The sequence below is a fragment of the Ochotona curzoniae genome, unplaced genomic scaffold (genome assembly GCF_017591425.1).
Source record: "Ochotona curzoniae isolate NIBS_2020 unplaced genomic scaffold, NIBS_Ocur_1.0 contig_4148, whole genome shotgun sequence".
NCBI lineage: Eukaryota > Metazoa > Chordata > Mammalia > Lagomorpha > Ochotonidae > Ochotona > Ochotona curzoniae.
This window is the reverse complement of record NW_024466146.1, coordinates 16526-34307: the sequence shown is the minus strand read 5'-3', so window position 1 is coordinate 34307 and position 17782 is coordinate 16526.

Below are 17782 nucleotides of genomic sequence, written 5' to 3'. Positions count from 1 at the left end.
GTGAGTTGGAATTGAGGGGTAGACTGGACCCAGGCATATATACCACCTACTAGCACATGTCAAGGAGAGGCAGACTATGCCAGACTGGGCCGTAGCACCCAATCAGCATATGTGAGACCCAGGAAGGGAGGGGGCAAAGCCGGTAGGGGAATGTGGAGGGCCCCCCTGCTGGATCATCACTCCCACTGGGAGCATGAGTTGGGATGGGGGCAGACCAGGACGGACAGAGCTACAACACCTGTTGGCCTCATGTGGGTTGGACCAGCGAAGAGCCAGCCTTGGTTGACTGTCCCTACTGGTGCAAGCATACGTCAGAGTGGATGTGGGTTGGTTGTGCTTTGCCTCAACATCATCTGACAAATGCTGGCACAAGTGAATAATTCTGTCAAGTTAAACTGCACCTGGAGAGTGCAGGATCCAGAGTGTAAGTGGGCCCAGTAGGAACAGTGGGCACCTCCCTCTTGGGTTGCCACTCCCACTGGAGAGCATATGAACCAGGTCTGAAGCAGCCATGGCCAAACAGAGTGGCACCTGCCAGCATGTGTATGGTCTGGATATCAGGGCTGGTTGGATTGTACTAAGCTTCAATGCCCATTGACATGTATGAGAACTGAATGGGATGTGGAACAGACTGGACCAGTCTTCTGTACATACTGGCAAACACGGGAACCAGGGCAGGGGGCAGATCTAGTGGGTGTTATTGTGGGTCACTCCAACTAGGTTGCAGCTCCTACCAGTTGTCATGAAGGAGGAACATATGCTGGGCAGGATCAGGCTTGACTGGGCTGGAGGCAAACTGACCCAACAATTGCAACCACCAGCATGTGCATGAGCTGATTGTGGTGATGATCTGTGCCACATCCTGTATTGGGAAGCAGACACAAGAACTAGATCTGGTATCACCTCAGATGAAGTTTCTATGGGGATCCCTCCAACTGAATTGCTGGACTCAGAACCCCAACCATAGAAAGAATTGCAGATTCGATGGTCTGACCATGGAGTGTATCTGTCTGGGCCTCCTCAGTGTCTCAGACAGAGCAGTGCACAGCATATCCAGGTGCACATGGAGGATATAGCAATAAAGTGGAGTCTGCCGAGGACACTTGGTACCACAACAGAGGACAGAGAACAGAACAAATTGATCAACTACCCCAACCAAGTGTTGGCAGTGGATATCTGAGCAAACAGACTCTAAGATGGACTATGTCAACCAGTGGATTCTGGAAAGATTTCATTGTGCTTGCAGTGGTGAGATTGGCAGTAATTCGAAACTGTTGAACCATCAAAACCTCATGAGCAGGAACCTCAGAGGATGCCCCACATTGGTGACCCTGAGGTGATGTTGGGTGGCTTCCCTCCATCCTGAGGTATAGAGACATTTGGGAGGGTGGGTGTGGCTTCTGTCCTTACCCTCCCCTTCCCCCAGATACAGGAAGAAAAAAAAAGGCAATGTGGAAATTGTGATCTCACCCACCTTCTTGTAGTCCTTGACCCTATTCACCATAATCAACTATGTAAAAATCATCAAAAATAAAAATAATTAAAATCTAAAATAAAGAAGAAGAAAGAAAGACAGAAATGGGGCTGAGACAGAACTGACCCAGCAACTGCAACCACAGATTCGATGGTCTGTGTGTGTATGTGTGTGTATGCTGATGTGGGTGACAAACTGGGCCGGACGCTATAACTGCTAACACACAGGGATCAAGTCTGGGGTCACCTCAGATGAAGTTTTTTGGAGACCCCCCGACTGAACTGCTGGACTCAGAACTCCAAACATGGGGAGAATCACAGGAGCTGTGGTCTGACTATGAAGTGCATATATCAGAACTTGGCCTCTTCAGTTTCTAAAGATGGTGCAGCAGACAGCATGCCCAGATGTGCGTGGGGGAGGGAGAATATGGCAGTCGTTTAGAGCCTGCGGAGGGCATCTAGTACCATAGCAGAGGAAGGAGAGCAGAAAAAAAATCCGTCAACTCTCCCAGCCAAGCATTGACAGCAAATATCTGGGTCAGTCAAGACTCTGGAGTGGATTATTTCAGCCAATGGGCCTTGAAAGGATTTCCTCATCCTTGGATCAATGAAATCAACAGCATTTCAGAACTATTGCAATCATTTGAGCAGTACTCTTACAACAGGCTCCACATCAGGGACCCTGGGAAGATCTCAGGCAGCTTACTCCCATCCCCAGTAGTGCTGTGGCTAGGTTGCTGGGTACAGCTACACCCCTTCTTTCCCATCCTTTCCCATGAAGAAAAAAAGAATGGGAACAATGGTTTCATCCAATTTTCCCTATTCCCCAACACTTCCAACCCATGGTCCAAATGGACCTGAATCCTTACCAACTATGTAATCATCATCAAAAACAAATTTTTTTAAAGTTTTAACTTTGAAAAAAAAAGGTCTCTGATGTGTTAGAATTTGCAAATTTTATTGATGGTCTTCACTACATGAGGAATATGTCCCTCTGACTCATCATCACATGCTTTTGGTGTACAGCTAAAAAACACAGTGTGATTTTCTGGCTATTGTGCAGCAAACAATGCTCTCTAGCTCCCAAACTGATTCATCTTCCCAAGCCTCAGTGTGTGGCTTCCAGGATATTCTTTGTGTCTAGCAGAATAATCTGGAGTCCCCCTCATCTGGAGTGGGACTGTCTATTTTTATATTTGTTTACGATTATTGAGTTTGTTTTTAAATTTTTATCTTCTTCATAATACTGTTTACAAAGTTGAGAGGGGTACAATCCCATGTGGACCTCTGATTAGGGTGGTAAGGGTCTGATAGGGAGGAAAGTGGGTGGGACAAATGTTTACTTTTTTCTCCTGTTTCCCCTGGGGAGAATGCAAAGGAGGTTGCTTCTTGCTGTCCAGCTACATCAGCACCCAGGGGTAGGGGGGGTCAGTCATTTGATAATGCCTTAGAGACCCCAACATGGGTAAGAATGATCCAAGGGTGCTGTTACTTGGATGGTTTTGATAGTTCTGAGATATTGTTGATTTTGTTGCACCAGCATCGAGAAAATCTTTCCAAGATCTATTGGCTGACAAAATCCACATTATTGCATCCACAGACTCAAGAAGATGCTGCAAAGCTTAGCCACAAGAGCAGCCCAACCTGGTCTGCTTTCCATCCTCTGACCATGCTGGGCCTAGATGAGCTGGCCTTTATGTCCCCCTGGGTCTTGTCGTCCACTGTACAGGCATCAGCAACTGAGGAGGTCCAGTCCTGAGATATGCACTATAACATCAGACAGTACACTCTGTGATTTTCCCAGGCTGGGGTTTAAGTCTAGTCATCTAGTTAGGGAATCCCCCAAGAAACCTATCCTGGAGTGACCTGACACTGGACTCCTTTGTGTACCAAACAGTACAGGCTTAGGTGCAGTCTGTCACCTGCACCAGCTAACACACATGTGGGTGGATGCAGCTACCTCATCAATACAGCTCCAGCCCCACATCTCACGTGAATCAACAGGTGCTGTGTTCTAGCGCAACCAGTCTGCTATAGACCTGCGGGTGCTGTGGTCAGTCAGGGAAACCCTCAATTACCCCCACCAGACCTGCCCCCAGCCCTGGTTTTTACACATACTGGTATGTGCTGTGATCTAGCCCAGTCCAACCTGCATCCCATTCAACTTTCATGCACACCCATGGGTTCTTCAGCTTAGCTCAGCCCAATCCTCCCAAAAATCCAGCCCTTATGTGTCCTGACACCTTGTCCAGCATGGCCTTCAACCTTGGTTCTTATACTCACAAGTGGTTGGTACAGCCTAACGGGGAGTGTTCACATTTTCCCTGCCAGGTGTTCTTGCAGCCCCAGATCTTGCACCTGCCAGGATGTACTATGGTCAAACTTGACATGTCTTGCTCTCAGTCCTGGTTGGTTCTGTAACCTAGCCCAGCTGACCCAAACCCATTGAAGCACTTCTCACACCAATGGATATGGCAACCTACTGCAATCCAGCCCACATCCAATCTAGGTCTCATGCTCACCTGTGGAAGCAGTGATCCAGCAGAGGCTTCCTAGAGGTTCCCCTAACAGGTTCACCTCCAGCTCTGGGTTTTGTGTGTGCCAGCAGATATTGTGGCCCGGTCTGAGATAGCATATCCATAGTCTCAGCATTTAGCAGACAGCACGTACTACCACCTAGCTCAACCCACTCCACCCTCAGTTCAGCTCGCGCCAGCAGCAGGTGCAGCAGCTTAGGCCAGCCCGGCCCAATCCCAGCCCCAGCCTTCATGTGAATTGGTGGGTATTGCAGTCCAACCCAGACTAGCCAGTACCCTGTCTTGGCTCTCAGTTGTGCCAGTGCATAAACTGTCCCAGTCCAGCCTGTCCTCTTCTCCCCACCGCCCAGACCCGGCTCACAAGTATGCCAATAGGTGCTACAACCTAGTCTGGTATGGCCTGCTCCTAGCCATGTCTCTCACACTCACCAGTGGGAGCTTCAGCCTAGCAGGGAAGTCCCCCAGAGTTCCCCTACCAGATCTGCTCTCAGCTCCCAGTCTAACAGTTGCTGACAGGTGCTTCAACCCAGCTTGGCATGGTCTACCTGTAGTCTCAGCTCTTGCTGGCAGGTATTTCAACCCAGTCTATCCAGGTACAGCTCACACCCTGTCCCGACTCTTGTACATGCCAGTGGGTGCTAAGGCCTGGCCCAATCTGGCCTGGCCGCATGTCTGACCCACACAAATGCTGAAGACTGCTACAGATTTTCCTGGCCTGCCTGCTCCCAGCTCCCACTCTTGTGCTACCCAGTGGGAGATGCAGGCAAGTATCAGGAGTTTCCCAAGCTGCCCTACAAGGCCTGCTTCCTGCCCCAGATCCCACATGTGCTGTCAGGTGCCCCAGCCCTGCTTGGCCTGATCTCTCTCAATCCCATCCTTGGCATATACTGCCAGGTGCAATAGCCTGACCCTACCAAGCCTCCTCCCAACCACAGCTCCTGCACGTGTCAGGTGGGTTCCTGTTAGGTAAGTTTTGTGGTCCAACCTAGCTTGGCCTGTAACCACCTCAACTTTCCATGTAAACGTGTGGGTGCTGTAGTTCTGTAGAGAGGAGCCCACAAGAACTCTAAATGTGTCCACAGATCAGGTTTTCTCATATCTGGTGGGTGCAACTTCCCAGCCTGACATTAAAGGATGGTACTGCAGCCTAGCCCAGCCAGGTATGCCCCCCAGTCCCAGCTTTTGAGCATACCAGCAAGTAGTAGGCAATGCTATTCAGCCCAGCCCAAGTCTCCCATGTGGGCAGATACCTCAGTTTGTTCCAGATTTACCTCCAGATAACCTCTCTAAACCACTCTGTCTCTGCTCTCTCTCCTACCTGGAAGTGCAGTGACCTTGTCCATGGAAACCCTCAAGAGTCATTCCTCCCCTGTCAAACATGCTCTCAACCACTCCCACTCCAATATATCCTCAGACCCCCTTCTCCAGGCACTCTGTAGACCCCACCTTGGGACTGGGGTGACATGTTCAAGTCTAGTATTCCCCACCTTCCCTATGCATTTGAAAGGAAGGAAGGAAGGGAGAGAGGGGGAAGAGAGAAAGAAAGAAAGAAAGAAAGAAAGAAAGAAAGAAAGAAAGAAAGAAAGAGAGAGAGAGAGAGAGAGAAAGAAAGAAAGAAAGAGAGAGAGAGAGAGAGAGAAAGAAAGAAAGAAAGAAAGAAAGAAAGAAAGAAAGAAAGAAAGAAAGAAAGAAAGAAAGAAAGAAAGAAAGAAAGAAAGAAAGAGAAGGGAGGGGAAGGGAAGGGAAGGGAAGGGAAGGGAAGGGAAGGGAAGGGAAGGGAAGGGAAGGGAAGGGAAGGGAAGGGAAGGGAAGGGAAGGGAAGAAAGAAAAGAACGAGTATGCTGGCATACTGGTATAATTAACACAGAAACACAGATTTGGCATTAACCAGGCCCCAATGCCCACCAGCTTCTGACTGCTTTTTTCCTAGCATTGTAACACTTGTCTAGGTATAAGACAACCTGGGCAGCTGCCTGTAGCTGGGGAAGTTTTAAACGCTCATGTCAGCCAAGTCATTAGTCTTATCTTTTATAATTCCTGTTTTTTATGTTTTGTTTATAAAAAAATTTATCTGGTCTTCTATTTCCTATATTTTCTTCTTATATCTTTCTAATATGGTCTAATATTAGCCGTTTGGAGTTGTTGTGAATGTGTGCATGGTCTGAGGTAGGCATCTAACTTTTTCTTGCTAATTGTCCTAACAGCTTTTAAAAATTCATTCTTTCTTAACTATTTTGTTATATCACATATGCCAAAACATACCTATCTTCTCACCTAGTGAGTGTATAATTTCCTAGAGAGAAAGGATGTAACTTTCATTCCTAACTTTCCTAGCTGTGTACCTGACACATGGTGGAGCTCAGTGTGTGTTGGTCAGTGATATGGCTGATAGAAAGCTAGACGAGAATTGGCATATTTTTAGTGAAGCTAAGTAGCAGGTAGCAGAAATCAGAACAAATAAGACCTCATCCCAAATCTATGAATAGATGTTGTTATAGTATTAGTTTGGGTTTTTATAAAAGATTTATTTGTTTGTTTATAAGACAGATTTAGAGAGAGAGCAGGAAGGGGAGAAAGAGAAAAATCTTCCATCCATTGATTCACTAGTCAAGTGGTTACAACAGCTGGGACTGGGCCAGACAAAAGCCAGAAGTCCAGAACTTCATCTGAGTCTCCCAAGGCCAGAATACAAGCAAGTGGGATGTCTTCTGTGCCTTTGCAGGCCATCAGCAGGGAGCTGGATTAGAAGGGGAGCAACCTAACCAACACTGTAGTTAGTAGGTTAACACTAATAATGTCAGCGTCCTACGTAGACACCATTTCAAGTCCTGGCTTCTCTACCTCTAATCCATCTCCCTCCTAATATGCTAGGAAAGGAAGGGAGAATGGCCTGAGTGTTTGGGTCACTGGGTCACTGCACCCACATGAGACCCAAAAGAAACTCCTGGCTCCTGGCTTCAGACCAGCCCAGCTCCAGCCGTGAATGAACCAGAAGACAGAAGATCTTTGTGTCTCTCCTTCCCTCTCTATAACTCTGATTTTCAAATGAAAAAGTAAAATAAATCTTTTTTTTTCTTAAAAAGGAGTGGAGCAACTGGAACTCATATGGGTCCTCATATGGGATGCCAGTATCATGGGTGGCAAACAGCTTAACCCACTGTGCTATAGCACTGGTCTCTGAATTGTGTTTCAATAAACACTATGTGCCAAGCTCTGTCTTGGATTGGAGTGTAGGAAAGAAGGGCAGAAGATGACACCGTTCATGCCGTTGTGACATAGGTGATCCTGCACGCTAGAAGAACAGCTGGATCACTGATTACTTTTTTTGTAGCATGGAAGTCTGGAAGGCATGCATGGATTAAGGAGCTGTGCATGTCTTGGTATAGATAGGTTGACGAGATAAGCAAGTACACAGCAGCCAGTGTGCTGGGGTTTGTGGGGGACCAGAAAGAGGGTACACACTTATATAAGAATAAATTATCCTGAAAGGCTGTGCAAACCTTTGGAGATACTCATTTCCTCTGTGGAAGGAACTGCAGACTTGAGGACAGTAAGAAATTTATACCAAGCCCCTATGGATAATGTTTGACTTGCTTCACCATTTGAGAATATTTGCAAATAAAGAAAATGGGAACTTTAAATGTATGAGTATACTTTAGAAAGTTCATGGAGGGCCTGGTGTGGTACCCTAGTGGCTAAAGTCTTCACCTTGTACGCACCAGGATCTCATATGGGCACCCATTGATATCCTGGCTGTTGTACTTCCCTTCCAGCTCCCTGCTTGTGGACTTGAAAAGCAGTGGAGGACAGTCCAAGGCCTTAGGACCCTGTACCATAATGGGAGACCCAGAAGAAGCTCCTGGCTCCTGGCTTCAGCACTGGCTGTTGTGACCCCTTGGGGAATAAACGAGCAGATGGAGAATCTTTCTCTCTGTCTCTCCTCTCTGTATATCTGCCTTTCCAACAAAAATAAATAATTTTTTTAAGTTTGTGGAAATAGAATTGAAAGATAAATAAGATGAATATATTTTGCTGCAAAAACACTTTATAATCTAGGCATCCTTTTTATACTACCCTTTTTTTTCATGACCTGTCTGAAGATCCTGCGTGTGTTAACAATGGAATAAGAGATGGAATACAGAGAACAGTGATGTTACCTATGAGACAGTCAGAGGGTCCCAAGTCCTGAAGTCTTATCTCCGTGGCTTCTACTTGGAAGAGTGATGCTGTAAAGGGCCAGGATTGCTCTTACTTCAGGACCTGGTAAATCTCAGGGAAGGAGCTGCTGAGGGCACTGAGGAGTGAGCCTCTGGAAACGATTTGGAAATATCCCCACCTGAGTCCCGATGGCCTGGGTGGCCACAGGAAGACAGAGCCAAGAGTCCTTTCAGCTCTTCCCATGTGTTCTCTTCCTGCCCTTGACTTACAATCCCTGGAAACCACCTTACATTGAAGGCAGCGAACAATTCAAAGGAAGCCTAGCTTAATGCATTTATCACACAGACCCAGGGACTCAGTGCCAGGAGCCTGTGGAGGCTGGGCTCTCCCTCTGTTTACTGGAAGGATGATTCATCTTTCTCAACAGCAGCAGGTCCAACTACATTCATGCTCCATCACATTCCTCAGCCTGAACCAAGCCCAGTTCTCAGGAGCCCAGATATTGATAAATTTGAATTGTCCTTGACATTTCAGGGTGGCATCTAAAAGGCAGGGTCCACAGCTCTCACTTCCAAGACTAGGGCTGGGATACCACTTACCCTGTGCAGAGCAGAGCCATCCTCCATACTCTGGGGAAATATTTCCCTAAGAGGAAGCAACGCAGGGCAGACAAAGACTGCTACCTGAGCTTGGAAGTCAACCAAAAGAAGTCAAGCTCCTCCAACTTTCTTGCAACGCAACCTTAGTTTCTCTGGAACTTGATTTTCTGCTCCATAAAAGGGAACAGTAGCAAGCAACCTTCTGGTATATGGTCATCATTTTCAGCAGCAGCACATGGCTAGACTCAGGAGCTGGAGTTGTCGTTAAGCAGCATCAAGATGAACCAAACCAAAACCAGTTTACTCTCCTTGATGGAGTGTCCACAGTGGGGATCTAGGAGAGCACAGGTGGAAGGGTGAGAACTCCCACTCTGACACCACCGTCCCTAGCTACTGTAGAACGAAAATCCTGAAGGCTCTATGGGTGTCTTGGAAAGTTTTTCAAAGGGTGAAGAACAGATGGACGGGAGCTGATGCCGAGTTTCCATTGTGACTCCAGGAGTAGAGCCACGTCAGCAGCAGTGAAGACAAAGGGCCATCAGAACGAAGTAGACTGGGCTTGCAGCAGAAGCCCTGAGCATCAGTGAGTTGTTCAAGAAACAAGTTTGGAGTCTTTAGAGGCCAGGTGGGAAAGTGTCCCAGCTGCAGCCCTGCTTGCTGCTCCAAACTAGGTGCTGGGTGAGTATTTTGCAACATGAAATGGCTCAGAGCAATTAAAACATAAGTCAGCTCTCAATGTAAACTATAATCCCAACCCAGATATGGTCAGCGCCAAAATAAAGATAAGAACTGTTAGGGAGAAACACTCCCAAACTAACCCCAACCATGGAGAAAATTGCAGATTCCATGGTCTGACTGTGGAGTGCTTGTGTCGACGCTGGGCCACCTGAGTGGCTCAGATGGAGCAGTGGACAGCATATCCAGTGCACATGGAGGATATGGCAGTGCATTGGAATCTGCCGAGGACACCTGGTACCACAACAGAAGAAACTGATCAACTACCCCAACCAAGTGTTGGCAATAAATATCTGGGCAAACAGATACTCTAAGGTAAATTATGTCAATCAATGGATTCTGGAGAGATTTCATTGTGCTTGGAGTGGTGAAATCGGTAGTAATTTAGAACCTTTGAGCTATCAAAACCTCTTGAGTAGGACCCTCAGAGCATGCCTCACATTGGGACTCTGGGATGGCCTTGGGTGGCTGTCCTCTATTCCAGGTTATGGAGGCAGTTGGGAGGGTGGGTGTGGTTTCTTCCCTTATCGTCCCCCTTTCCCCAGATATAGGAGGGGGAAAAAAAGAGAATGTGGAAATAATGGTCTCACTCACCTTCTTGATCATTTGCACCCTAATCAACAGTGTAAAAATCATCAAAATAAAAATGATTATATTAAAAAAAAACTTCCTGCCCCAAGCAATCAGATAAAACCTCATCTAGCCAGATATTCAACCATACCACAAGCCAAGAACTCACCCAGGGTGATGACCATGTGCATTAATCAGTTTCAAAAAGCACAAAAGTTCATGGGGAAAAAACACCCAAACACTCGATGCTTAGTTCAGGACATAAAATATGACCAATGTACTTGATTTCCCTGTAACTCGTCCCTGTTGTAGCCTTCACCTCCTTCTCCAAAGCCTAACCTCTCCCTCTCCCCATCCAGGTAATGGCTACTCTGAAATCTGGTGATCAACCACGTACGGCGCTTCCTTATACATGCACAGCACATTGTGGAGTCATAAGCAACAAGTAGGATTCTTACATGTGCTTTCCATGTTATGTAACTCATATCATGGTGTATATCTAATCATCCTGTTCCTGATACATGTGTTTCAAATGCATGCAATTAATCTAGAAGATGTTAGTTTCTTGTAGTTCACACTAATAAGTCCAAATTGATGTGTTGCACAGGCAATATTTCTTCAGGTGATTATGCCATATTCGTCTAATGTTGTTTCCCTCTTTTTAACAAGCAACACTTCTCTGAAAACTGCCCTCCACCTTATCGCTCGGTGGTATACACACAGATTCAAAAATGAAATTGTTAGAACATTAGATAAATATTGCAAGTTGTTCTTTAAAGTAATTGTGTGCAACTTGCTCTTTAAATAATTGTGTCACTTCACCTTCCTCCTGGCAGCACATTAGAGTTCCCTTTGCGTCATAGTCTCACTCCTACTTGGCATTGACAGATTTTCTAGTGTTATCAGTTTGATGACTACTGAATGCAATCACATTGTGGGTTGCCTTTCACAATTATCTGGTTACTGAGGAGACTGATTACATTTTTTGTGTCATTTGTATCTTTCAACTATTGGGATTTGTTGTGTCTATCTAATAGGACTGGCTAGATAAAAGTTTAGATAGATAGACAATAGATGATAGATAGATAGATACATAGATACATAGATGATAAACGATAGATAGATGGATTATAGGTAGGTAGGTAGGTAAGCTCCCTGCAAGCAAGCGGGTCTTTGAAAAGTTCTTAGAAAATGCGTATTATGCTTTGAAAGTCTATTTGTGATCTTTTTGTGCCAAAACTTTTGTACCAAAGTAAACTTGAAATTTTAAAAATTTATTTATTTTTGTCTATTTTTAAAGGCAAAACACTATATATATATGTAATGCATACCTATATATGCATATCTATATTATAACAGTTAAGATACATTTGTCATATTCATATATTATAGGTAATATGAGAAAAAGAGAAGTCTATCAACTAGTTCACCCCCAAATGCCTGCAACCAGAATAAACTCAGAATTCAGGAATTCAGTCCATACTCCCACCTGTAGGGCAGAGACCAGTTATTTAACCCATAATATTCTGCCTCCCAGAGTGTACATTAGCTAGAAACTACTATCAGAAATAGGCAAACTCAAACCAAGCACTCCTGTATAGGATGCTGGTATCCCAAGTGGCAGCTCAGGCCCCATGAACTTTTTTCCTTTCCTAAATGCCTCTCTGCCTCATACATACATGTGTAAGTCTATATTTGAGTGTCAGATTGCTCTATGATCTAACAGATGCCAATTCTAAATTTGTAGTTCATCTTTCAGTTTTTGAATCTTTTTCTGACATGTTAAAATTGTCAGGAAGAACACGTATTTCTACTTCAGTAATTTCACAAGTGACAGATCTGTACTGAGTCATTAAGCAGAAGGTGAAGGTTTTCAGGAAACATGTCCAATGTTTTAGGTTGAGATCATAGAGAATTCTTCCACAAGTTTCTGGGCTTAAGGGTATGCTCATATCTCACTATGAGATTTCCATGTCCATGTGCACATGTTAGGGCTTCAAGTAATCTGAAAGAAGCTAGTCTACCTTGACAAGAGACAAGAATATGGAATGGAAATTGATACATTTATTACCTACATCACTCAGATCTGTACAAACATACATAAGGCTTGTGGGCCTCCAATTTTATACTCATTCCAGGCCTGTTTATGTGGGGACAAGCCTGAGGATGTGTCCCAGTGGGAAGGGGAGGTGTGATGGGAAAGCAAGAAGAGTGCAGTGAAGATGAAGAGGTGGACAAAGTCAACCTGAGCCAAGGACCCACCAGTGTGCACAAATCTACCACAGGGAGGAACTCTGAAAGAGGAGCTTGGGAAATTCCTTTTGTCAGGACACAGTCCCTGCAGCTGAGTGCAAACAACAAGGCAAGGAGCAGCCTAGACCAGGCCAGATTACAGTACCCGCTGGCATACATGTGAGTCAGGTCTGTGGGGAGGGCCAGGCTGGGTCACTTCATAACATCCACTGGCAGATCTGAGAACCAGGACAGGGTGCAGGAGAGACTGGGTCGGATTGCCACTCCAGCAATTCACACCAAGGCCAGGACTGGGGGCTGACTGGATTGGACTAGGTTGCATCTCCCACCAGCAAGAGCTGGAACTGGGAGCAGGCTGAACCGAACCAGACTGAAATACCCACTGGTAGATACAAGGTAAGATGAACCATTACCAGCCTAGTGGGTGCTGGGCTTCTGAACCCTGGGGGTGGAAAGTCCAGCAGGGCCCAGGGAGCCTAGCCTGCATCCTCAGACCCACTACATATTGGGTTCTGGGTCGATGAGCCCCTAGGGCAGGTGGGTCCAGTGGGACCCAGGTCGTGTCGCCTGGGTCCTCAAACCCATTGCAAGGTTGGTGCTGAGTCTGTGAGATCCTGCAGTGGAAGGTCCGGTGGGTCCTGAGTTGCCTGGCACAGATCCTTAGGCCCACCTGCGCAATGGGTGCTAGCTCTGTGCACCCCAGGGTTGGGGAATCCAGCTGGCCCTGGGTCGCCTTGCCTAGGTCCTCAGACCTGCCTTCACAGCAAGTGCTGGTCCATGAGGACCAGAAGTGGGGGGGTCACCTGGCCCACATCCTTAGGCCCACCTACTTGGTGGGTACCAGGTCCTTGAACTTCTGGACAGAGGGTCAGGTGGAGCCCCATTTACATGACCCAGGTCCTCAGGCCCACTCGCACAGTGTGTACTGGGTCCATTAGCTCATAGGGTGGGGGATCCAGCGGGGCCCAGGTCACCTAGCCTGGATTCTCAGACCCACTGCATAGTGGGTGATGCTAGGTCCATGAGCCCCTAGGGCAGGGAGTCCAGCAGGGGCTTGGTCACCTGGCCTGGGATTTCACACACACAATGCAGTGTGTGCCAGGTTGTAAGCCCTTGAGGCAGGGTGTCAGAGAGGTCAGGTTGCCAGGCCCAGGTTCTTAGGCTGCTTGTGCAGTGGGTGCCTGGTTCATGAGCCCTGGTGGTGTAGGGTCCAGTGGGGCTCAGGTCACCTGGCCCAGGTCCTCACACCCATTGTGCAGTGGGTGCTGGGTCCATAAACCTTGGACCTCTAAGTCTGGTGGGACTCATGTTGCCTGGCCCAGGTCCTCATACCCACTGCATGGTTGGTGCCAGGTCTGTAAGCCCTGGAGTGAGGTGTTGGCAGGACCCAGGTCACCTGGCCCAAATCCTTGGGCCCACCCGTAAGAACTGGTCCTCCTTTGTGGGAAAGACAGCTGGTCTAGATCCACATAGTGAATATGGTAGCACATTGGAGCCCACAGAGGTCATCTGGTACCATAGTAGAGGAAGGAGAACAAAATAGACTGGGCAACTACCCCAGTCTAATGATGAAATAGGAGGACTGTTTCAGCCAATGGACATTTAAAGTGTTTCCTCAGGCCTGGTGCAATAGTGTAGCAATTAGAGTCTTCCGACTTGAACACACCATGATCCCATATGGGTGCCGGTTCTAATCCCAGTGGCTCCAGCTCCCTGCCTGTGGCCTGGGAAAGCAATCAAGGATGGCCTGAAGACTTAGGGCCCTGCACCCGTGTGGGAGACCCCGAGGAACCTCCTGGCTTCCGGCTTCAGATCGGCTCAGCTCCACTCCAACTGTTGCGGCCACTTGGGGAGTAAACAATTGGACTAAAGATCTTCCTCTCTGTCTCTCCTCCTCTCTGTATATCTGCGTTTCTAATAAAAATAAACAAATCTTAAAAAAAAAAAAAAAGGAATGTGTTCCCTCATCCTTGGATCAGCAAGACTGGCAATATTTCAGAACTGTTGCAACCACATGAACAAAACATTCAGAGCATGCACCAAATCGGGACCACAGGTTGATATCGGGACACCATTCCCCATCCCCAGGTACTGGGGTGGTTGGGAGGCTGGGTATAGCTTCTCCCTTTGTCTCCCCTCTCCACCCAGAAACAGGAAGAAGAAATAGAAAATTCAGAAACAATGATCACACACACTTTACCCCAACTCTAGATCCTTCCTACGCTGATCAACTTTGTAAACGTCATCTAAAATAAATATTTAACAAAAAGAGTGCAGTGCCATACTGTATACAGATCCCGCCACCACCACACCCCCTTACTCAACAACTCCCTATTAAGACTGGAAACTTTGCTTCCAAAAGTTAAACTTACACGTTGTAGAAAGTGTTAGTTGAGTTGCCATCCGTGGAGAGTCCCTATAAGTTAATTCCCAGCCCGCTTCAGCTCTCAGTCGAGCGTAGAGGGATGGAAGGCATTGAAGAACAGCATTCTGCACTCCCAATCAGTGGAGATGTTCTGGGTACCTTGCACTCCACAAGGCTCCAGCAGGCCAGCTGAGGACCTGCATCTCCTGCAGTGGCGAGTCCCTTTCTTGGGCAAGAGTTCTTCACTGAAGAAAGTACACCGGATGTGGGATGGGTATTGGGTGGAATCGGATGATGAGGGTGATTCACAGCCTGATTTTTAGCCAAAGGGAAAGATTTGGTTGGAGAAAGAGGAGAAAATGACACAGCAGAAAACAGGAGAGAGCCTAACAGGAATGTCATGCGCAAAAAGGAAGTAGCTTTGCGAAGTGGCACACACAGGCTGCCCGTTGCTGACTGGAAGGAGAAATGGCCAATAGGAGTAAGAACACAGGCCAGTCACTAGGCCTGGAGGAGGGGCAGAAATCTCTTGCAATGCCTTCCCTTGGTGAAACAGTGACACTTCCAAGGGGAATGAGGGGAGCAGGCACTGCAGAGACCTGAGGAGACAAATGGAGAATGCCATGAACCACAGAAGCAGGGAGATGGCAGAGGATGGTGGGAAGCAACACTGTGCGAGTTGTGAGGGCACAGGTTTCAAGTGAGAGCAGTCTGCAGTGTGCATGTGTGTGTGTCATACCAGCCACATCCAGGAATGCCATCAGACACACAGAACCAACCCAGCTTGGGATTCTGCCACCAGTGCAGGCCTGAGGGAAAGATCAGGGTGTGGTGCCAGAGGGAGTTGGGTGATGACACACAGACTCTACACTGGGAGAAGAGGGAGTGAGGGGCAATGTTGATGCTGGAAAGATGTAGACAAGGGGCATGGCAGGCCGTGGGAAGGAGGGTCCTGGAGGAAGGGAGGCAGAATGATGGGAGGAAGCTGCCAGAGAGCAGCAGGCTGGAAACGGACAGAAGGGCAGGTACCAGAAATGACCATGACTCTGGGATGCTGGCCTGGGGGTGTGCTGGGTAAGCCCATTTAAAGAGACAAGGAAGGGGCCCGGCGCGGTGGCGTAAGTGGTTAAGTCCTCACCTTGCACGCCCGGGATCCCATATGGCCGCCGGTTCTAATCCCGGCAGCCCTGCTTCCCTTCCAGCTCCCTGCCTGTGGCCCGGGAAGGCAGTCGAGGACGGCCCAAAGCTTTTGGACCCTGCACCCGCGTGGGAGACCCGGCAGAGGCTCCTGGCTTCGGATCGGCATAGTATCGGCCCGTTGCGCTCACTTGGGGAGTGAATCATCGGACGGAAGATCTTCCTCTCTGTCTCTCCTCTCTGTATATCCGCCTTTCCAATGAAAAATAATAAAAAATAAATCTTTAAAGAGACAAGGAAGGTCAAGGACAAATACAGAGTCGGGGAAAAGGTGGCACACCAAAATGGAATCTTGGATGGACAGGGTCTTCTGCTCTGTGAGTTACTGTCTTTCCCAAATATCCCACATTGAACATGCATCACTGAGTAACCAGAAAGAAGTTGTTAAACAAAGTGCTGTTTATTAGCAAACAATTTCCACTGTTCACAAGTACCTAGTCCATATAGCTCATAAAGGTATTCTAATTTTAGAACAGTATCTATATTTCGAGGCTTTTACAAAACCATTCAAAACTAAATAAGAAATAAGAGTTTCACATTGTCTATTTTTTCTTTCAAGAAATATCTATTTTAAAGCCATATATATATATGTATTTGTCGCATGTGTGTTTGCATTGAAAAATCTATGCATCTATGCATCACTTCTAGGCCTTTTGGCTAAGAACGAGTGTGAGAAATCTATGGCATATAGAAGTTAAGAGGATCAGATATGTGATAGAATGGGGGGAGCATGACTTCTCTTGAACACTGACATTTTCTCATCTTTGAACAATGTGAAGACATTACTAACTGAAAATTAAATTTAAAATAAAAATTAACCAGGTTTAAAAATTTTGATCGAAAACCCTTCTAAACATTTGAAACTTGTATGTTAGAAAATCCTGGCTTGCATTAGCAAATGAGTCATTCTTTAAAAAGAGATTCCTCCAAGCTTTTTCTGTTTCATTTTTTTATTTCCTAGACAATGTAATGTTACAATGTGATGTCACATTGCCAGTCTGGAAACTAACAGACCTATAAAAACGAAACAAATTGGAGAATAAAACTCAAAGATCATGATGGTTTTCGGTAGTCATACTTTAAAGCAGAATGAATACAAATTAAAATAACAAAACCTAAATTCCTAAACATGGTCAGAAGCCATGGAGGCCACCAGCACCATATTTAGGGCTTTTGTCCACCGACCTCATGTCGAGCAGAACCACAGTAGCATGGAATGCCCTTTCTAGCTCCTTTTAAGAAGGATTCTCTTTTTAAAAATTTGTATGAAATATTCTATTTTTAGAAAACTAAATTCAGGGTCAGGCATGATAGCCTAGTGGCTAACGTCCTTGCCTTGAACGTGCTGGTAGCCCTGCTTCCTATCCAGCTACCTGCTTGTAGCCTGGGAAAGCAGTCAAGAATGGCCCAAAGCCTTGGGACTCTGCACCTACATGGGAGACCCAAAAAAGCTCCTGGCTCCTGGCTGTGGATTGGATCAGCTCCAGGTGTTGTGGCTGCTTGGGGAGTAAACCATTGGATGGAAGATCTTCCTCTCTGTCTCTCTTCCTCTCTGTATATCTGCTTTCACAATAAAAAAATAGTAGATAAATCTTGTCTAAAAGACTAAATTCAAAACTGTAGTTCCTATCTGAAGATACATTGTAATACTCCTACCACATGCTTAACAGCAAGCTGCAAAATTTACTCAAAAACCAAACCCTATGAGAAAAAAAGTTGAATGATTTGTCACATACAGTTGTGACATTGTGGACCATTACATTACAAACTTGCACTTGAGAACAAGTAGTTTCAAGTAATTATTAAGGGAACAGTCACAGTCCAACAGAGAAGGGTCATTAAACCTGTGTTCCAAGTGCAGCCAGAAGGCACTTTAGCTCAGCAGTTCCTCTGTC